Source organism: Armigeres subalbatus, chromosome 1 (assembly GCF_024139115.2).
Source record: "Armigeres subalbatus isolate Guangzhou_Male chromosome 1, GZ_Asu_2, whole genome shotgun sequence".
NCBI classification, from domain to species: Eukaryota; Metazoa; Arthropoda; class Insecta; order Diptera; family Culicidae; genus Armigeres; species Armigeres subalbatus.
In genome coordinates, this window is record NC_085139.1 from 173,520,509 (window position 1) to 173,544,212 (window position 23,704).

Below are 23,704 nucleotides of genomic sequence, written 5' to 3' on the forward strand. Positions count from 1 at the left end.
TGTATCTAAATATTCGTTTCGTTTATGTGTGAAATAATAAGAAAAATAACGACGATATGTACTTTCTTTTTCATAATATCCAAATAATGACTTGATTTCTTTATATACGTATGCATGAAGTCCTTTGAGGTACCACCATCCGGGGTGACAATGGGTCTGGGGGTGAGAATTGGTCATCGCTTTCACCGGCAGTCTAGAGGTCGTAGAGCAAAATCGTTCAAAAAAAAATCTCTTATATTTTAGTCTTCTTGCCCTCAGATACATTTAATTTATTCTACAAGCACTCTAAGTAGTTGAAACAGTAACCGATTCTCACCCCCATTTGACCCATTGTCACCCCCGATGACGGTAGCTTCACACCTCAAGAATTTGGTCTGCATATTTTTTCCCTAGGGCTCAGGGCACCAAAATCCGGCGGAACGAGGAATCCGAGGTGTAAAGCCCCATTTAACATTGATTATAAATAAAATCTACTCATCACTGTCTTGCAATCCATTCACATAGAAAAAAAAGTCAGTTTCAATCGCTCAGCATTGTTGAGAGAATCAAATATTAAAATAGGTTTTATGTATGCTAGTCACTTATACCGGTCCACAAACATCCTGAAATTAATCAAAACCTGACGGAATGATTAGAGCAAAAAATAACGTTGCAAGGGTATTTATTTAAACCAATCGTCAAAAATACGAGGCGCAAATAGGAATTTACCCTTTTTTTTCATACATTGTTCTTTCTAAATGTATTGAAGACATGATTTATTCCTTAAGTATTAAGGTTCAAGCTAAATTCGTTTTAAAGATAAACAAAAACGTCGTATAATGTAACGCCGGCGACGACGTGATGAACTCTTATAACCATCAGAATGTAACTTATATATGTATTATATGTGTATATCGACAGATGATATATGACAACATTGGACGCAGAACCTTTCTTGCGATCGACTATCCATGGTAATGATGGGACGATCTTTCTATTTCCTTCAATACATCATTCAGTGTTGTAAGCACAATCCAAGATTTGGATAATTGGTGGAACATTCTCAACTGCTCCACAACATTTTGCTCAAGTGATCACAATTCACGGAACTGTAGGCGAAGGTCTACACCGTCGATTCGTTCCCTTGGTATTAATGCTAAAACACGGGAACGTATGATACAGCCTTTTGTTCATTGATGGAACGAAATTTATCAGTATACGTTATATCCAAAATATATACTACTGGATTTTAAGATGACTGAGATTAATGCTGAGGAACGTGTCTTCCCAAATTCAAGTTTCAAGGATGTTTATTTTTCCTCAACCAAAGTTTTGATTTAAGAAAACATCAGCGATTGGGATTACAATCGGCATACGGAAAGAATTACAGACTTCAACTTTCCTATAAACAGTTTGTTACCTTAGCACCTTTTCCATGTTAAAATATAACAACGACATTCAAGGAGGTTCGAAAATCTTGCCCAAAGAAACGTATTTTTTTATATAAACAAGTATTATGTGAATGGGGTGTACCCGCTAGGCATAATGGACGGTATACATAAATGACCCATAGAACAGCCCATGACATAAAGAAGGCAGAATTATGCCAAACGACCATTATGCCTAACGTACATTATCCCTAACGTTTGTAATGCGTAACATCCATTATGCCTAACGTAGCGAACTCATGTGAATGGTCGCCAATCAACGCACAAAAAGACCACTAGAGACCCACTTTTCCCCCCTTCATTATGGTCGGTATATGAAACTTCCAAACTTCCAAACTTCCTCGAACTTCCAATAACATTTAAGGGTGGTACAATAAGTGGAATACGCTTTTGAAACGAGGAAGTCCTCCGTTTTACAGCGTTCCAAAACAGTTCCAACTAAAATAAAGAAATGCTACCACTGCTACCCTACGACTACTGCAGGCCAATAAGAAATTTAAAATAGCAGAAAAGGATGAAAAACTAGACAAACTGGTACGTTCATTTATTCCAGGTGATTGGCATATTTTTTTCTTTTAATATGATTAGAAAAAATAACATGTTGTTATAGGATTTGGAGATATACATAAATATATGACCTATTCGGGCGAGTCTTTTGGTCTTTTCGGGCGTATGGAATTCGGGCGACTGTTACATTCGGGCGAATGGTATTCGGGCGAGTGTCATTCGGGCGTTTGTGATTGAATCAAGCAGTGGCTCTTAGAAGACCTACTTGCTTCTGAAATATACATTTTGGCCTTGAAATGATTTTATGTTCAATCGGCATTGTCAGAACTTTTGTCCGTGATTGTAAGGACGTGGCCAGGTATACAACTGCTACTGTATAGGAAAAGGTACTAATCCCAAGTACCAATTTACGACAATATACAGTAGATTGCTCAATTGAGCATTGTATAGCCACCCATGATTTGTACAATCACATATCATGGTGCCCCGGTAGACCGTTATTATTAAATAAAAATGTCCATCAAAACCAAGTACAGGGCTCGATTCCTGTGGTAATTCTGCACCTCTGGACCAATTTAAAAAAAAATCCCTAGGAGGAATCCCGAGAAATCTTTTGAAGTTTTTAATTAAAAAATTTCAAGAGAATCTATATTTAAATTCAATAATATCCCCAAAATACCTTCAAAGCCGTCCTAAAAGTGGTCCAAGTTGTTTTCAACCAGTTTGCATTTGTTGCCTTTATTACAATTATAAATTTTTACAACTGATTAAGCTCTCTAAACTGACTTAGGTATGTTTTTTGTATGGCTTGAAGCCGTCTATCTTCAAGAATGCTATGTTCAAATCCATTCATGAATTCACGTGCACGTTGCAGATTCTTTGTTGAATGCCATCCAGATTAAAGTTTGTATTTTTTATTGTATTCACAAATGTATTCGAGCATCAGAAGTAAAAATTGGAGTATGGAAAAAAATGATGAAAAAAACATGGGCTTGAATATTTGTTTAAAGTAGTGTAGTTGTTTAGCATTATATAACAGGTTAGATCTTCGGCAGATGCTGTAGCAATTGAAATGACGGAGCTTTATCATATTCTGAGATTTCCACGCAAAAGGATCATCGGACTGGTAATGACTCCAAAGATGGCGGTAAGGAAAAGCTACGAGTGAGCTCGGCATATAGAATGAGATCTCGAGAACCAAGGAAAACATCAGGAAAAATGCACAAGAGAAAGAAAAAAAATTACAAGCTTTGTGCATATTCTTTTGGGTTTTCGGTTACGACGAGGAAATATTCAATTTTTGAACTTTTAAAAACACTTTAAAAAAGAAGCAAAATGAACCTTTGCTTATCTCCGTCACTACACATCTAGTGCGGAATTGTTAATACGATTTTAAAGTTGCTCGAGAAGCGCCATGTTGAGTAAATTTATGGGTGAACCAAGTACAGGTTTTTTTTAAACTTTATTATCGTGGAGACCAAGTACAGATGAGGTATCAACAAATTGCATAGAGTTTACTAGAATCTCGATTTTTCGGATTACGGCATTACTCTGCTTGAACATTAACAATTTTCTAATTAATATTTCAATCAGCAGTTTCTGAATGATTTCAAAATAGTGTACGCAAGAAACAGCTTTTTGAAACACGAGCATGTTTTTGAGGAAGCAATTGATGGATTTGCTGCTGAAAAAAGCCGCAGCTTCCATTCACCTCAAAGTACCATATCTTGAATTATCATGTTTCTGAGTTCTGTAGAGGTACCGGAATAGGTTTTGGCTTACATATCAAACATGTCCGTTGATTAGAACTTTGACGCGATTTGGCAGCAAAGATCGGTTAATAAGTGTTGTGATCGAGTATAACAACTTCTAACTACTATTATTCTACAGTTCTACACGAACTCTGGTCTTACTTCTCTCCATTATGAACATAAACACTATATTAAAATTATTTTTTCCTTTCATTCTATTAAATATTGAAAGCAACACTTATACTAAACCCAAGCAAGTTAGCCATACAAAAACATACTTAAGTCAGTTGTAAATATTTATAGTTCTAATAACGGAAACGCGTGCTTAGGGCCATCTTTGGCGTTGTGCAAGAGAATGGTGTGTGGCGGCGAAGGTTGAAACAAGAGCTCGCCCAGCTCTACGGCGAACCCAGTACCCAGATCGGAGCTAAAGCTGGAAGGGTACGATGGGCGGGGCATATTTCAAGAATGCCGGACAGCAACCCTGCAAACCTAGTGGTTACTTCCGACTGGCAGGTTCAAGAAAAATTGAAGGACATCTATCTAGGTGGATTAATCAGGTTTTTTGGTGATATTTTTGGATTCTTATATGGATTCTTTTAAAATTTCTTAACTAAAAACTTCAAATCAAGATTTCTCGAAATTCCTCCTAGGGATATTTTTTAAATTGGTCCAGAGGTGCAGAATTACTACAGGAATTGAGCCCTGTACTTGGTTTTGATGGACATTTTTATTTTATAATAACGGTCTACCGGGGCACCGTGATATGCTATGCTATGCTAAACGGCATTGTCAGAACTTTTTTTTTCTCCGTTTTTTTTAATGTTGTTTCCTTGCTAACTGGTGAAATTAAAATTTGAGCAGAAACTCTAGCCGAATTACTCTGACGAATAAGATCATTGTAAACTGCGTTTTGGCTCCTTGACCAAGCGAAAATAATTTGTCACACCAATATTTTGAATTCCACACTCCGCCGTTTTGTTAAATGTTTGCGTTGTGCACCTTTGTCTTGCATCATAAAACGAATTGAAAAAAATCCCATTAGAAAGGCCAAAAACCACGTTAGGGGTCTATATAGCATTTTTTGTCTATTATCTTTCATGCTTTTGCATTTTTATTATGCATTACCACTACTGTTAGGAATTTTTTTCCAATTTTGAACAATGATTTTTTAATAATTTCGAAATGCAATCTCCGATCGAGCCAATTTTCAATGCAACTTGTTGCGAGTAAATCGGGTAATGCGAAGTTCCAAAAAGTGTGTCTACAAATGTTGTACACATACACACAACACACACATACAGACATCACCTCAGTTCGTCGAGCTCGATTGATATACAATATACAATTTGGAGTAATCTTAAAGCCTTTCGGTACAACTTTGTTGTACGAGAAAGGCAAACATGTAGAAACTGTGGTTGCCCGAAAGTTTAATATAATCTTCTTCGTATTGGCATTACATCCCAACACTGGGACAGATCAGTCTCGCATCTTAGTGTTTATCAAGCACTTCCACAGTTATTAACTGCGAGGTTTCTAAGCCAGGTTACCATTTTTGCATTCGTATATCATGAGGCTAACACGATGATACTTTTATGCCCAGGGAAGTCGAGACAATTTCCAACACGAAAATTGCCTAGACCGGTACCGGGAATCGAACCCTTGCTTGTTTTGTAGCCGCGCGTCATACCGCTCGACTAATGCGCGTAAGAATCGACCTCAGTTTATACCAATTTTTGGCAACATCATCTCATCGACCGACACAGAAAACAACGTCGAACAAGAATAAACTGCTCAGCACTCTTTAACGAGGTATAAAAAACAAATTACTTATTCAAATCAATGATAAAAAAATCAAACATTAAATGAAAACCCGTTTCATTGCTTTACGATTCGAGATATTTTTTCTTCTAAAGTGATTACGCAAATTGTTGTAATCATTATTTTGATCTATGCTGATATCGCCGATTATTTATCCAAATTAGATTATGTGAAAGATTTTTACATATTATGTCTCTTTAAAGGCAAGTCAAGTCCAACATCCGCTACGTTACAGATAATACCCACTGAAAATGTTTTTCATATTTCCATGTATTTGATTTGGTGATGATCAAGTTAGAGGCCTCAAACAATTTTGGTTTATGGGAAATTGGCCTTAAAATAAAACGAGATAAAATGTTTGACGGGAAAGGTCAATTATCAGTGCAGTAGTTCGAAGATACAAATACACTACTCAGAAGATCAAATATAGCTACCTGCCACAATTGTACGAAAAATCAAGTGGAAGCAACGGAATGGCTGAATCGGTGGGTGTTACAATACCTCTGTGGATTGCTTGGCCTTGCAGCTGGACCGCCACCTCTGGAGGCTAGTCCCAATCATAATAATAAACGATGCCTCCCCGAACGTAATGACGATCATTACGCGAGCAGTAATTTATTACAATTTCCTCCGGTTAATACGGTTGCTCGGTTTGTGTGAGTCGGCTAAGCAGCTTTGACGATCTCCAGCGCCACACCGACCGCGCTACCCGCGCACACCGTCATCAGCAACATCGCCGACCGATTCGATTCGTGTCGTCGTGAGCAAATGCAAACAAACGTGAAGAAGTGGTTCAAATGATCCTCAGGAAGCCTCACGGCATAGAAGTCAGAGAGTGGGAGCTGGTCGCGCACACATAAAACAAGAAATAAAAAATATGAATCGTACCGCGCCAAGAGTTCCTCTCCTTTCGCGCCACATGCCAGAAGGAAGCATGGCAGCGCAGAAGTTCGACCGATGTTTATTCATATGAATGTGCCCTCACATGCCTGGTCACGGATACACGATCGTAAACAGATCACAAATCAATGGGTTCACGGACAGGGGACAGGTCTTAATGGCCATCTCTCTCTTTCTAAGCTGCATGTTGAACTTCATATTTGTGGACGAGGTGGAGCGAAAGGCACTGCGGATGCTGGTTGCTGCATCCAAGCCTTCCTTTAAGGTGCGTCCCACGCGGAATCTATCCATTGCCAAGTTTGTCAAGTTTAAGGGAAAGAGCAATAGGTACCTCCGAGGATTTCGTAGAAGATAAACAAGATTTATGAAGTCAAAGATCGTTAAAACAAACTATTCGTGCTGTAGATAGTGGAAACACTGAACTGAATTTAGTAGTACAATGGAGAATGATTCCGAAGCTCATCAGTCGAAATTTATTGCATGTTCCAGCAAGTTTATTTGCTGTTTTAATTCGGATACAATAATCAGTGGAAATAAAATTCGTTCCGGCCACTATTTTGATTGATTCCTGATGATATTCAGAATTATGAAGTCAAAATAATTAATAAAAAAAATGTATCAATTAAGATTTTAACGCGTTCTCAGTTACTGTTATCAGGGGGATCAAATGGGCCACTATTTCAAGAACTTAGAATGCCTGGAAACCTGATCCTAAGAGTCCCAATAAAATCACATTTAGTTTCATGTTTTATTCACTCGCTCTTTTTTTGGTTATTCAATTTTCGCTTGGATTTTTTGAGACAATTCGCTTCTTAGCATTACGCGAAGACAGTAACAATTGCTGCACCTTTTTTGTTCAACCGTTAAAACCACCGAAAATCTGTAAAATTATTTACCGAACAGTTCTGCTGTTGAGATTTCGGTGAAAGATTTCCGTGAAAATGTAGCCTCGTCTCGGTCTTTTACGTTAAGCTATACACAGTTGAATCAGAAGCTGATATACACGGAAACTAGAAGAGAAAGTAGAAGTAAGTTGATTACTCTCTGCGTAAGAGTTGGGAAATGATCACCCACTGCCCCATAGGTGCTAATGTCAAAAACACGTTCTGTGAATTGCAACCTCCAATGAAACGTGATCCCAAAACTTCGTGTGAAGCAGGAAGTCTCGTTTTTCATCTGCGTAGAATCAAATATCGAGACAGCTTCATTTTCCCAGCACACGATACCAGCTGAGCACCTACGCTGGCATCGAAGGCGGTGGACGGTAACAATCCTATCGGCAAGCTGGTAATGCAGTTAGTAGCCCCTAAAACATCGACAGACGGTCTAAGCCTTTAAGCGGATTTCGAGGGCCGCGCCACTCTTAAAGTGTTGAGTAGGTTTCGATGCTCAAACACGGCGCGATTTAAGCTCGACTATCTTTATCACCGGGCGTCAAAGGTGGAAGCGCACCACCAAACAAACCAGATACACTAATGTGCTAAGAGTCTTAGGTGGCCTCTACCAATCGCCAGGGAACTTGCACGCGGTATGTGTCAATCGGCGGCATCGCAGCTTTTGCAAACGAGCTTCCCTAACTAAGAAGCTCAGCGATTATGAGAGGCTGCTAGTGGGCAGCAGCGGCATTGATCAGAGTGCAAAAGAAATATTATTTTATAATTTTATAATTCAACAACTGCATTAAAATCGCATAAATGCTTGACCAGATGCACTTCAAAGCACTGCTGCTCAGGCAGGCTGCGTATGGGTATGCTTTTTTCTCGCAGGCGCAGTTTCGTATAATTTATGGCACGGTGCGCGGTGTGCAAACACTAATCACAACTGGAGGATCGCACCACTCTCGCTACATACATGTTGGTCGAATAACATAGAGGCGATTCAAACGTTACAATAAAATACGGACGGAATAGAGTCATGAAATGTTATCTGATTGTGGTATTGGAGCCAAATTCTTCAGATTTATCTTTATATTATTTGGAAAGTTTCAGGAACAAAAATGAACAAAAGCCGAGAACCATGATGAAAATGAATTAAAAATCGTTAAAAAGAAGTTCCGGTGACTTTGACCTGAATTTTGTTTTTTATTTGCTTGCAAAAAACTTAATTTACATTTTGCAATCTCAAACTTTTACCAGCAAAATGTAAATTAAGTTTTTGGTTTCTATTTTGAAGTTGAAAAATCAAATCCGTTCGAAGTGAAGTGTGAAGTGTGAGTGTGAAGCATGTAAAACTTTCAGTAGAAGGGTCGTTTGGCTGAAGCTCATTTGACCAAAGGGGACAAAATTTGGCCGAAAAAGCTGTTTGACTAAATGGATCATATGGCTGAAAAGATCATTTGGTCGGAAATGCCATTTGGCCGAGATGGTCGTTTGCCAAAACGGACCATACGGATGTCGTTTTCTGAACATGACATTTGGCCGAACAACAGTGAATGTGAAAAGTGCGAAGTGACGTCTCACATCTTACTTCTCATTTCTCATTTCCCACTTATATCTCATATCCCACTTATCTCACTCCTTATCTTCGCTTCTCACTTCTCACAGTAATAATTGTGAAATGATAAATGAGAAACGAAAAAGGATGTGAGATGCTAATGGAATACTAATTGTGTTTCACTCCTCATCTTGCACTTTTCATTTCTCACGGTTGGTTTTATGTTGTTCGAATAGTTGTAAATATTCGATCGAGTCTGTATCATTTGTGCTATTTTGTGTACCGTCAAGTCACCATTCACCGTGCATTTTAGAGAACTTATCATGGCGGAGCGCTATCCAGATGTATAAAATTGAAAATAACACTCTTGAACAGGCTTGTAAAATGTCATCTGCATGTCATTTGACTAATTTGTTCATAACTTTCTTTAGAAGCAAAATTTCTTCCATAATTTTGAATGTACTCATAACGCTTGAGTAGGGCTATATTTTTGTCCAAGGGTACATTTCTCTAAGTATAACATCAAAGGCTGAAGAGCGAAAACTCTCCAAAATGTCACGTGTCATTTGACATAATGTCATTTGAATGACATTTTGCCTCCCACGCCCCAGATTACATATTTACAACAAAGTCTCGTTAGACAAAGTTGTAGGCCCATTTAACCGCTATAAGTTCGTCATACAACATGAATTGATAGCTACCTTCTGAAAAAAGTTCTGGGAAAATTATACAAACGAATGCAAATGACATTTTACAACACTGCTCTTGAATACTGTTGTGTACATTAAACAGTTATTTCAATTCGAGTAAACATTAGAAACTATCTGTTTTTGGCAAGATAGATGGATTTAGATTACTTTTCATGATATGTTATGGTCTCCTTCCACCGTGATAGCGCACCATTTACCGTGCTGGTAGGTACCCATTTACCGTGCATAAGAACTTTTCATTCAATTCGATTAAAACATGAACCCAAACGTTGAATTTAAAATGTTAATCGTGACTTTTATTTTATTAGGTAGGTAGAAACATGTGAAGTTTATGTGCTTTAGTGTAACACTTAAAAAACAGAACAAATTCATATAGTGTACCTATGCATATAAAAAAGAAAACAAAATTTAAATTCATAACAACAAAGAGGAGGGTGGACAATGTCTCGCTTCTTCTTTCCGCAACCAGCCGTCTCGGACGCCGATGGTATGGAAAAAGACTTTTGAAACGCATTCTCCTCAGAGTCTGGCCATGTATCTTCACACTCAATTGGAGGCAAGTTCATTGGAACTGGTGCAGCTCCACTTTCAACGGTGCATTCATGATCTGTTGAAGAATAGAATATAACTTAAATTAAAAAGTCAAAATCATATCAATCAGTATTAACCTTTATCGTTGGCAACCGAATCAACGACATCTTCACATTCAGGACTGCGGTTAACTTGATCCTCAGCAACGGAACAATCTACAAATATAGCAGCAGCGGATTGATCTTTCTTCATTCCTTGCCACAAGTAGAATAGATTGGTATCCGCAACATTTCCTTTCCAGAGCACATCGTTCTTGGCCTTCTGAAACTCAAAAAACTGCCTAACAGTCAAGCGACCTTCAAGCGCCTCCAAGAGCTTGACCTCTTCAGGTTCCTGGTGCTCAGGTTCGTTGCCTCCATTTTCAGGAACAGGCAATTGACCAGCACTGGAGGGAAGCGATTGGTAGTCCACCGCATCTGGATTCCATGGGTAAATTCCACTCTTCCTGAAGCCATTCCTGATTGCGGTCTCCTTCCCGATAAATGCATCCAAAGCCCGTTTCATCATCGGACAGAAGTCCGCTTTTGCGATTGTCTGAACTCCACGTTGACTACGCTTGTCGAGGATCGTCTCTTCCCAGTATTTCTTCAGCGGACCGAAAAAGCTAACGTCAAGCGGTTGAATAATTTGTGTAGAATTCGGATATAAAGCAATCAAAACAATTTGATTGCAGATGCAGAAATCAATGCTCATTAGCGTCACGTGACTCTTATGACCATCAACGAACAATAGAACAGGAAACGAGATTCGTTGTTCTTTCAGCCAGGGAAGAAAAATGTTCTTAAGATACTCATAAAAAGCATTTCCTGTCATCCATCCGCTTTCTGTTATCCCAACTCCGTAGTATTCAGGGGCATTCCTAGCTATTTCTCCTGGAAGCCGACTTTTGTAGGGGAAGAAAACTAACGGCGGGACCAACCTCCCAGCTGCATTTCCGGCAAACAGCGCTGTGTAGTTTTCTTTATCGCCATTTCCGAACACGGATTGGACATGCTTAACATCCTTTGGAGCCAAATATTTTTTGTTGCGGACAACCAGTTGGAAAGCTGATTCATCCAAGTTAAAAATTTGGTTCGGAAACTACAGCAGATGTTCGTAGCCCTCTTCCCTGAGCAGTGTTAATGTGTTCTGGAACCAATTCCGTACTTGCAGTTCCGTTACTCTTGCCCTGTGTTTACCGAATACGTTAAATTTCCTGCAAGACACTTGAGGGTGTCTTTTAACAAACATCGCCATCCACTTTCTCCCAGGAATCCCATTTTAAATGGAGTTTGACTTTTGAGTGTGACAGGGAAACCAGATCGAGCCGAATGTCTAATCCACTCTACCACTTTACGTTCCGTTTCTGTAGAGAGCACCGTTGATTTTCTTGGCTTTGCTCCAGGGATATATTTGCCACGGATTTTATCCCGAAGCGTCTGCTCCGGAACACCAAAAATCCGACCCGCGGACCTCACGGACGATCCACGCCAGACGGCGTCCAGTGCTTTCTCCAAGTCTTCCACGGAATACCTTTGCTTCTGCGGCGTTTCCTGGTTCATCCTGTTCAAAATTACAGCTATATCATTCATACTATTTAAAATTTCGATGCACGGTAAATGGAGGCAGTTGTTTTTTTGAGGATCCATTCGCCGTGCATTTTTGTTTTTGTGGAAAGTGAAGTTTAACACATATATTCGGATTAATTTTATACGTAAACTTAAAATACACAACTGATACTTCAGTGCACGGAGACTAAGAGGTAGGGGAAGTGGGGGTAGCACGCCCATAGGGGTTAAAACGCGCCACCCCTGAATAAGGTTAAATATCCCCATTTTGATTATTTTCAATAGTCTATACGATAAAGCAATGAAAAATATTGCCATTGGATACATATATTTCATGATTTTTCTCTAGTTATACATGAAAAACTCGAAAAAACGATTTTTGCGTGTTTTGATGCAATTCTAGCTCGGTGGAATTTAGTCTTTCTGTCGCTGTTATACATTGATAAATTAATAATTGAGCCATGAGCCATGCTGCTTACTCGTGTTCTTTATGTTCCACACGAAATCGTCGTCAAAAATGGTTTTAAAACGATTTTATGGGCCTTCAAACTTCTGAGGTCGGTGTGGGGCTTTACGCCCATGCTCATTTCGTATGACCGAAACAGCTGAAACATTCGGTTAATTGCCTTAATGTAGGCAATTAAAATGAAAATCAGTACGATAAGCACATGCGCGTTTTAACCCATCCACTGGCGCATCTCACCCCGCATGGTTTCAAAATCATTTTTTTCGGGTGCTTTTTAAAAATCAAATTTCTGTGCAATAAAATGGACAATTAGATATCTGTTATCGGTAGTCAGTCGCAGATATGCTGTTCTTCAGTATGCGCTGATGAAAACTGGCTGAAATGGTGGTTTTCATTGATAAAAATGGCATTTTCCTTAACGTGGGCGTCCTACCCCCAGTTCCCCTAAAGGTCACTGAAAAATTCACTTTTTTCACTAGTTTTTAACGAGCGCAGTTTTCACTTCGTGCTTAAAAACAAAGGTGGAAGCAGATAGCCAAAGGATGTAAACAAACTCTAACGTCAAAACAGCTGTTGAAACAGTTATATTCCACAGTAATTACTCGGTGAAGATTCTTCTGAGCTTCTTTGTCGGAGCTGATGTTAAAATATAGCATTTTCCATTTTTTCGTGAAAATAATGCAAATTGCTTTGAAACCCCACGGTGAATGGTACACCCACGGTGAATGGTGACATGACGGTATGTTTTATTTGTTGTTTCTGTGTCTGGACCCAAGATGAAAGCCTGAAAGTAGGCAATAAAATGTTTAGTTGTGACTTCTCCCAAGTTTGTTCCAGACACAGACATCGAATCGTTGATGCCTAATGGCATTAATTGATTCGAGATGCCCAAATAGGATAAGAATCCTACACAAAAGGTTCGGCTATGAATACAGCAAACTAATTGTTGTAGACAAAAAGCGCAACACGCAATAAAAATATATTTGCCGGATTTGTCTGATGGACCAAAATCTCATATGAAACCTCGGCATTTCCCGTAATGGGCACCACCAAGCCGTCTCTCTCAGGGCACCCGGAGGGAACGTGCATTAGTTAATCTTTATGTTGTTATAAAATAATTGTAGCGTGGGGCTTGTTACACTGGCGCCCAGCTAAATAACCCACAATGATAAGAATGACGATTTGAGATTACGACAAGTATCGATTTGATTGTTTAGTGTGGGATTCATTTGATTTTTTACTTTTTATTTTTTATTTTTCACTTTTATTTAATAACAACATTTTACAGCTGCTGCTGCTGCGGCGGTGGTTGCTGTCGCTTCTGCTGCGGAGGTGCCTGCGGTGGCTGCGGGGGCTGCTGCGGGAGCTGCTGCTGTCCGCCTCTCCTTCCCCGCCCTCTTCTCTGTCTCAGCGGCGGTATTGAAGGCCAAGATGGCGGCGGTCCCCACATCTGAGGCCTTAGATTTGCGCCACAATTTGGACAAAAATTATTCATACTGCTTAGTTTTGATCGATCCTAACAATAACTTAATACTACTAATGCACATATAGTAATGCAAACCCTTTGTTTGCCAGAGTATACTGATACTATTCTTCCCCTTCTATAAATTTCATAATAAGCACCAGCGAGTTCTGGTAGATGTGTGATCTAACGCCATGACTGATGACCAGAAGTCTTCGACAAAGTTCTTGCATCGTGGAGCTACTTTTAACTAATCTTCCGTTGCGATTAATCATCCAATTCATCACAATCCCTTGATAATGAAAGGGGTGTGAGATGTGTATCTTTAGCATGCACAATATCTTAAGGCTAACTGTACATATATACACATAATAATTTGGATTTTGAGTGATTGTTCTAGGGAAAGGACGATTTAATTTCCAGGAACGACAAGAGCCCACGCATGGAGGTTTTACCGCGCCTCAGGTCGCGTTGCTTCTGGGTGTAACCCGGGATGATGCTCTTGTCGTACCCCCTTTTCCAATCACTATGTTCAAGTTTTGGGGATTTGTCTTGTTATTGGACTCGGAAGCATCACCTGGTAGGGGAAATGTTCCGATCTCCATCTCACTGTACATATATCCATCTCATCGCTAAACAAAGAAATGCGGCACCAAATTTGTCGCTTCTTCTTGTCAACATGCGTGCTCACTGCTGGAAAAAATCACAAAAATAATAAACAAACCAATTTCCTTACCATTGCTTTGTTTTTGATGGGATGGAAATAGGAGCTATGAGATGAAGTGGCGAACCGTTCCCCTATATCTGGTATTATTGGCTTGTCCTTTCTTGGATCAACCCGGTTTTTAGAGCCATGTGCTTATTTACATTGTAGCTCTACCATGACTCCACTATTGTCGTTATTCTTCATCTAGACGGAGAGGTAGAATTTTATTAGTTTTTGCTCATCACGTCTGATTACTGCGTATCCCGTAAACGGTGTTTTTGTAGCCTAGGGCATTTGTTGACAGGTGTAACCTATGGACATTGCTGGTCACTTTCAGGCTTTCATCTTGGGTCCAGACACAGAAACAACAAATAAAACATACACAAAATAGCACAAATGATACACACTCGATCGAATATTTACAACAATTCGAACAACAAAAAACCAACCGTAACAACATATTGCAGAAGTAAGTAAGGCTAAGAGGGAAACTGATAAGGGATTAAATTATGAGTTTAGGTCTAAGGTAGCTGAACATATATATCAGGAAAATCATTCAATTACGACATCAAACATAAAAAATTTAAGAAATGTCTCTCCTCCGTGGAAATTTGATGTTGCTGAGAGCTTGGAAATCTACCGACAGGTACAAACGCGGTTGTTGAATAAAGATCAAGGAAATGGTAGCTCCTGGCTCTTCAAGCATTAAGCGCAACAAGCGAGTAGAAGTAAGCACCGTAGTAAATGCATCTAGATAAGTACCTAGATAAATTATTATACCTACGCATAGTATGAATAGTGTAAGCTGCGATCATTTTCTTCAAGTCGAGTCAAGTACGAGACACTGAAGACGGCCTTACTGTTGAGGTCGAAATACGTATCTGTCAAGATACAATTAAGTGGTGGAATTCAATGGGATTCTACAAACTCGTCTTATGACAAGTGAACATATTCCACTAAAAGCTCAAACTAATTTTCTTAACCAAATCGATACAATTCCCAATCCGAAAATTGCCTAGACCGGCACCGGGAATCGAACCCAGCCACCCTCAGCATGGTCTTGCTTTGTAGCTGCGCGTTTTACCGCACGGCTAAGGAAGGCCCCTCAAAAACATCTCAGCATATCTAAAAAAAATAAACAACTTCTGCGGTTTATTAACAGGATACTGACCAAATAAATATTATTTCAAAGAACATGTAAAGTTTAAGATGATACCTGTCGTTTTTGTGAAAGGGAATAAAAGATTCTGAACAATTAATTTGTACCTGTGAAGCACTTTCCAAAAACCACGCATTTTTTCGATAAAGGATTGATGCAACCATCAGATGTATGGATAACTTCTCTAAGGAAGGCAATACATTTCATTAAATATGTTTAACCTTACTTGGATAATGTCTACAATCAGCTATGGAAATCACTCAAGTTCATAGGGACATGACACATTGCAAAGCACACACACATTCAAACGGGGACTGCCACAATAGGTTAATCAATTGTTCGCAATGGAAAATGTACCCAACAGGGAAAAATTCGGCGGACCATAGGTCGTTGCGCCAAAAATTGTTTGTACTACTTGTACATGGCCGGGATTCTGCTAATACGCATCAAACGCCAGTAAAAAATAGTAAAATTTTCGCCCAAGTTTTCATGCAAGAGATTCAATTCATCACAAATTATATCGGATATTCGTTATATTCGAGGATATCCTACAACATATTTTCGCTATGAAGCACACGAATGAACAACGGAAAGAAGATCCGAACAACCATCGAGTGGCTAGTATTTGAGTTCATTCCTTTTGATGTTTTTATTCACTCGTTGGTCTAATCATTCGCCAACTCGAATACCACTCGCAGCGAGTCGTTGGAAAAAGAAATGTGGCCGAATGATGACTCGCGAAGAGGCAAAGATTGCCGCTCGCGAAGAAGAGCCACAGCAACCCTGCTCATTTCTCACTGTGAAAAGTGAGTAGGGAGACGTCTCACTTCTCAATTCATACTACTCACTTTTTATAGTGACCAGTGAGAAATGAGAAGTGGGACGTCTCACTTCTCACTCCTCATTTCTAACTTCTCACTCTGAAAAGTGAGTAGTGACCCTTTCGGCCAAATGACCCTTTCATCCAAATGACCCTTTCGCCCAAATGACTCTTTGTACCAAATGACCCTTTCGGCCAAGTGACCCTTTCGGCTCAATGGCCGTTTCGGCCAAATGGCCCTTTCAGATAAATGAGTCTTTCGGCCAAGTGACTCTTTAGCCAAATGACCCTTTCCGCCAAATGACCCTTTCCGCCAAATGACCCTTTCGACCAAATGACGCTTTCGGCCGAATAACCCTTGCGACCAAATGACCCTTTCGGCCAAATGACCTTTTCGGCCAAATGATATTTTCGGCCAAATGACCTTTTCGGCCTAATGGCCCCTTCGGCCAAGTGATTCTTTCGGCCAAATGGCCCTTTCAGTCAAATGACCCTTCCGGCCGAATTACCCTTTCGACCAAATGACCTTTTCGGTCAAATGATCTTTTCGGCCAAATGACCTTTTCGGCCAAATGACCCTTTCGGCCAAATGACCTATTCAGTCAAATGAACCTTTCGGCCTAAAGGTCCTTAGCGGCCAAGTGATCCTTTCGGACCAATGACCCTTCCGACCGAATGACCCTTTCGACCAAATAACCCTTTCGGCCAAATGACCTTTTCGGCCAAATGATCTTTTCGGCCAAATGACCCTTTCGGCCTTATGGTCTGTTCGGCCAAATAGTATATTCGGCCAAACAACTTTCCGCCTAGTGGCCTTCGGCCAAACGGCTCTTCCCCATTTTGCCTGATAACTGTTTCGACCAAATGCCCATTTCGGCTAAAGGAAGTTCGGCCAGAGGATTTTCATCTTATCGTCCTATTGGACCAAAGAGTTCGATGAGCACTACTTGTTAAGATCATTTTTGCAAAATGGCATATATGTCACTTTCAGATTACGGCAGAATGGGCATTCGGCCAAATGGCTTCCAGCCGAATTAATTTCGGCCAAACGAACCTCCCCAGTCGTTCGAATGTCGTTTGGTCGATTGCCAGTGGCCAATTGCCGATGATCGAACGAGTCGTTTGACCGAATAATTGGGTATTGTTTAGATAAAAGAGAAATGAAGGAATGAAAATGAGGAATGAGACATTTCTCAATTCACATAAGAAATAGGATTAAGATGTATGGAGTGAGAAATGTGAAGCGAAAGATGAAAAGTGAGAAGTGAGAAGTTAAAAGTTGAAGGTTAGATGTGTCTTTACGAAAAGTAAAAAGATAGATGTGTGATATGAGGAATGTGAAGTGAGAAAAAAAATTAAAGAGTGAAGTATCTCACCACTTACGTTTCTTTTCTCAACATCTCGTATCTCACTTCTCTCCTCTTGCTTCTGTTGTTTTCACTACTCACTTCGTACTTCTTCCATCCCAACTATCACATCTCACTCCTCACCACTCTCTTTTCATTCCTCATTTCTCACCTTTTACTGCTCACTACTAACTTCTAATTTCTCATGTCTCACTTTTCATTTTTTATTGCTTATTTCTCACTACTTATTGCTCAATAAAGAAACAAATTTCAACTATTCTGTGGAGCACTGCATTTGGTCAAATGACCCTGAACTGTTTGGGTGACAATTGAATCAAATTAAACAATATATGTGGAAGCGGAAAACGAGCAGGTGTTTCAGGGTTCTTTTGATCCATCCACCTTCCGTAGCTGCATGGAATCTGATACCACCCACTGGTACTTCTAATCATGACTGACGATTTTCTTAATCCAGCATTTGGATTAATCGTCAAACCGAAAAAGCAGGCTTTGGTGACCAGCCTGACGTAACATTCTCTGCAACTCCACTATGCCCCGGAATCCAGGCGAACACACTTGAAATAAATCGCCGATTTCTGTGAAATTTCACCGAAATCTCAACAGCAGAACTGTTTGGAGAATAACTTTACAGGTTTTCGGTGGTTTTGACAGTTAAACAAAGGAAAAATCGCCGAAAATTCGGTGAAATAATTACCGAATAATTCTGCTGTTGAGATTTCGGTGAATTGAAGCAAAATTCACCGAAATATGTGAAATGATTTTAGTGTGAAGGCTATCCGTTGCTGTACGAGAATAGCCCGAATCCAAAGGTGTCTCATGTGGCCGTTAAGAAGCGCAACAGTTGCACGGGAGGAGTCAGTCATGTCTAGAATCGGTTTGACGGCGATGAACATGAGTGGTGGCGTTAAACAGGGCCGTGGTTTCGGCCTTCGATGTATTACTTGAGAAAACTATCCAACACTGTTAGGTTCCTACTAGGGATCCTATAATGAGAGATATGCGAAAGCGGCCATTGTAAGCCAATCGAGCATTGAGAACTGTCAAAACGTGAGCCAAATGAACATTGTTATTGTTGCAGATCGAGACGAGGTTGAGAGGTATTGAGATAGATTTTAAGAAAAGTTTCATCGAATAAATATTTTGTTTTACTTTCGCGAATAGAAGTAATATAGTTTTTGTATTGTGTTTCGCCTGTTTGTATTGCACTTTTATTTTAGTGATAAAGCTTATTTAAACACTGTTAGTGGACAGACAAACATAATCCAAATTGTTATCAAATGTAAAGTCATATACAAGCTTCAACACTTTGCGCTGCGGCAAGTGCTGGAAGCGTTTGCTAACAAAAGTAACAGCGTTGCTAAATCGTCTGGAAAAGTATTGCATATCTCTCATTATAGGATCCCTAGTTCCTACCCATGAGTGACTCCTAAATCGACCCCTTGCCTCGAAACGAAACAATCGGTAGAGCGATGCTCGTGGTTGCTTTATTCCGTGTTCAGCAACGCAGCAACCAGCCTACAAGGGCTTCCGTATTGTCTCCTCTCTAGAAACATTTTCGCGATTGAGTGATTCTGACCACTGGGAGGAGACTGACGCCAGCCACCACGCGCAGGATCCAGTCTCCTCCAATGAGAAAAGAAGCGGCGAAGTAAGCAGCTTTGAGGCAGCTTTGCTAGCAGGAGACCGGAGGCGACTCAAACATAGCGGTTGAATGTCGAGGTTAGTACGTTTAGGAGATTGCCGAATGCAATGCAGGTGATCTCAAAACCGTACAATAACGGCAGTCTAGAATGAATTACGCAACACAATTCCTTCGGTGTTTGGATGACGTGGCAGAGCTGCCTACAATCTAGAAATATTTGGTACAAGGATCGGTTGACCAAATCTACGAACAGGGCATTAACGGAAAGGGGAAGGTTATTCCATCTGGACCCGAGGACCTCCGCTACTTCTGCCGAGGGCAAATGAAAACTCGATGTAAGAGCATTGGCGTAACTACAGGGGGCTAGGGGAGGCTATAGCCCCACCTAGAACCAAGCTAGCAACCCTAGAATTGTCGCTACTTTGCATAAGATTTGCACATGTCTAGCTCTCTGATCATATCTGCGTAACTGCAGCGTATAAAATCTACAGCAAGTTGAATCTATTTCATCAAGTTTTCAAACTTCGAACTAATTGTTGTATCTTGCGATATGGATGCTTAATACGAAAGACATTACGCTCCCTTGATTCTAAGCGGTAGATATAATTGCTTAAGATCACTCCTTTCGGAATCCAAGTTTAAAAGTGCTCGCGATTTCGGGGGCACACCGCTCGATACGGAAGCAACGCACAACTGTCATTTTTATTATTTCACGCATGCTGCGACGCAGCAAAGCTAAATCAACAAAAATGACAGAAAATGCGAGCACTTTGTAACTTGGAATTTACCTTAAGGTAAATTACGCACGAATTTACACTTTTGGCCACGTAGCTCCAAAAGCAAAAGAAAGGTAATAGTAGAAAGCAGTTTTCATATTTGCTCACTTGCAGTGCGCACAAGAAAGTGCTAATTACCTATGAATTGACATTTGTGCCGCCAAAAAACGAGATGAGGAATAGGACAGCCAAGGTGGCAGCCATATTGGGACTCTGTTGTGATTGTCCTTAGACAAGTTGGAGTTAGAACAATATTTTCATGCTAATTGAATAAATAACACAAGCAGGGCCGGATGTATGGGGGGGCCGGGGGGGCCGTGGCCCCGGGCCCTCACAAATCTTATGTACCAAAACCAACCTTTTTTGTACATTTTGGGGCCCCCACATACCGTCGGCCCCGGGGCCCCCTTCCGGCTAAATCCGGTCCTGAACACAAGTAACAAACTAAACGAATAAGTACAATTTCTGAAATTTTGATTGAATAAAGGAAATTTAATCAAAATATTAAACAGCCTGTAATATTGAGACAAAATAAAAATTTATTACCTTTAAAAAAAAACAGTGCTAACCAACTTGATTTGGACCCCTACACATTTTGGACCCTCCTGGCGACATTTTCTTGTTTTCTGAACTAAAATCAATGCTGCTGCTAGTTCCTCCATTGGCTTCAAAAAAATAATATTGTTCAGCATCTGTCTCACTGGTTTCCCGTGCGAAAATAGCGATATTTAGATGAAATTTCGAGGAAACGAGTTTGTTCAAGGAGGCGAGCGTTACAATGCGTTACGCTTAAAAGTATACACCACTGAAAATCTCAGAACGTACACAATAACTTCTGGCGAAATTGTGAATTCAAAACGCAGGAATCTTCTCATTAATGCATGCCAATCGAAAGATTGCTTCGACGAAATTGACCAGTGTAAATTAGAAATTAGACCATGAAGAGAATAAATTGGGGGTACTTAAAATGTGTACATTCTGGGGTCCAAAATATGTTGCACTATCCAAAACGAAGAATATTTTCATTTCAGAAAATGGCAAATTTCACTGGTTTATCAATAACTGAAGCCCATTTCGAATTTCTTTTTCATAAATAAAACCTTCATCTTTAAAATTGTACCATTTCCGCCCGTATCGAACATGTATTTCAATATATATAAGCACATATTGGGAAGCACTTCCTCTAGGGGCCAAAAATAGGACAGTTACCCTCAGAGTGTAAAATAATCGAATTTTTTTTGGTGAAGTCTACCTTTCTTCACTTGTCAGTTCACTTCCAGACACATTCATAGTCGGCTCTGGACTGTCATTATTCGGTTGAATATTAGTCATTGAATATTTATGCACATTTTACAAATTGGTTAATTATCTGAAATCTAAACACGTTTCAAATGAGTGAAGTAATTTATCACATAGAACTGAATATTATTTTCGCCCGTGAGGCACTTTCAACGGTAAACATCGACATAAACAATGCTAATTATGTTTTTTCTGCACATAGTAAGCACACTCAGTGATAGTCGAATGAATGAATTGGTAGAGTAGTCGTCTGACTGTGTCATTCTATGTTTTGAATATTCATGCGATCTTTGTCAAAATTCGGAGCGAAGTTGCTTCATGAAGATGAATATTTTAGGCTCTGGTCACTAGATCCTTGTGAGTAGTTTTTGCTGAATATCTAGCTTTCTAACATAATCCTTAGGAACAAGCATCTCAGAATTCATAAATAAATTCACTTGCGTTTTGAAGGCACGCCATTCAATAAAGCTCAATACGGAAGCAATACACAACAACTTTTATTATTTCACGCATGCGACGCAGCTAAGCTGAAATAAAATGACAGTTGTGCATAGCTTCCGTATTCAGTGGTGTGCTCTTAAAAACGCGAGTATATTTTAATTTGGATTCCGGGAGGCTTGTTCTTAATGATGCATGGTATTTATGAAGAGATTGTCAAACATTTCGATGATGTGGTAGCCAAGTACAACGTATCGTATGGACATTTTGATGACATGTATTTCTGCAGATTTGTCTGGTAAAGTGTTCTAGGAATGTTGCTGCTATTTCCCAAAAAAAATAATTTCCGATAATCCTACTACGTTTCATGAGATTCGAAAAAAGCTCGATAAATCCTCATGTTTCAAGAAGAGGCTACTAAAATGTAAATGAGAATGAGCTTGGAATTCGTTTGAATGGATATATAAAATTCCACAGTCATCGTTTGCTTTGCGACGCTCCTATGTTTTTTTTATGTATCGATGTTTTTGAGAAACCTACACAACATTTCTAGATTTTCATATCAGGGTTATTCAGGTCATCACTGGATTTGTTGAAACGCTGTCTGGTAGGCCTACTTCTGGACAGCGGTGAGCGGAAACGATAACTTTTCTGTGTGAAACTTGACTAGAAACAATAGAAAAAAGTTAGCCCCCCTAGAATGTTTCCTTAGTTACGCCCATGTGTAAGAGAAAGGCAGGTTGAACGTGAAGCTCGACATGTCCGACTTGAAAGTTCTCGAATGAAAAGGATCTGGTGGTGATGAACTTCTGGAATTCGGCTGGATAACCACTTGACAAGACAAGCGAGAAACATACTCCCGAGCGCTTTGGCAACTTCCGGAATGTGGGATATGGTACGGTATTCAACGTCAAGGTGTATACGACAAAACTATGCTTGCCACACATGTTGGCGATGGCCCCTACAGAGCAGGCTCCAGAGATGTTGGAGAGGATCATCGCGGGGCTCTTCCCACGTCACGACCCAAGTCCCTGGCCTCCCTTTGTGGAGCTGCCACGGGCCAGGGTGGCCGACGAGGGAAGAGTAACGTTGGCGGAACTTGCGGGGATTGCACAGTCCCTTAGTGTAGGTAAGGCGCCAGGACCGGATGGTATTCCGAACCTGGCCATCAAAGCGGCCATTGCTGAGGCTCCCGAGATGTTCAGATCTGTCATGCAGAGATGCCTGGACGAGGGAGTCTTCCCTGAAGCATGGAAAAGGCAGAGCTTGGTCCTATTGCCAAAGTCGGGAAAACCACCAGGGGGATCCGTCGGCATATAGACAAATATGCCTGCTTGATACGGCGGGGAAGGTGTTCGAGAAGATCATCCTCAACAGGTTGTTGATACACACGGAGGGTGCGGATGGTCTATCGAGTAACCAGTTTGGCTTCCGAAAGGGTAAGTCGACCGTAGACGCTATCTTGTCGGTTACCAAATCCGCGGAGATAGCTATCCAGCGTAAGAGGAGGGGAGTTCGCTATTGTGCAGTAGTGACACTCGACGTGAGGAATGCTTTCAATAGTGCCAGTTGGGCAGCTATTGCAGATGCGCTCCTGCGTCTTGGAATTCCCGAGTACCTGTACAAGATTCTCGGCAGCTACTTCCAGAATCGAGTACTGGTATACGACACGGAGGCGGGTCGGAAGTGTGTTGACATAACCTCAGGGGTTCCGCAAGGTTCCATACTGGGTCCGGTGTTATGGAACGTCATGCACGACGGTGTCTTGAGGTTGAAGTTCCCGGTGGGCGTGGTAATCGTCGGCTTCGCTGACGATATTATGCTGGAGGTCTACGGCGAATCGATTGAAGAGGTGGAGTTGACTGCAGCCCACTCGATCGCA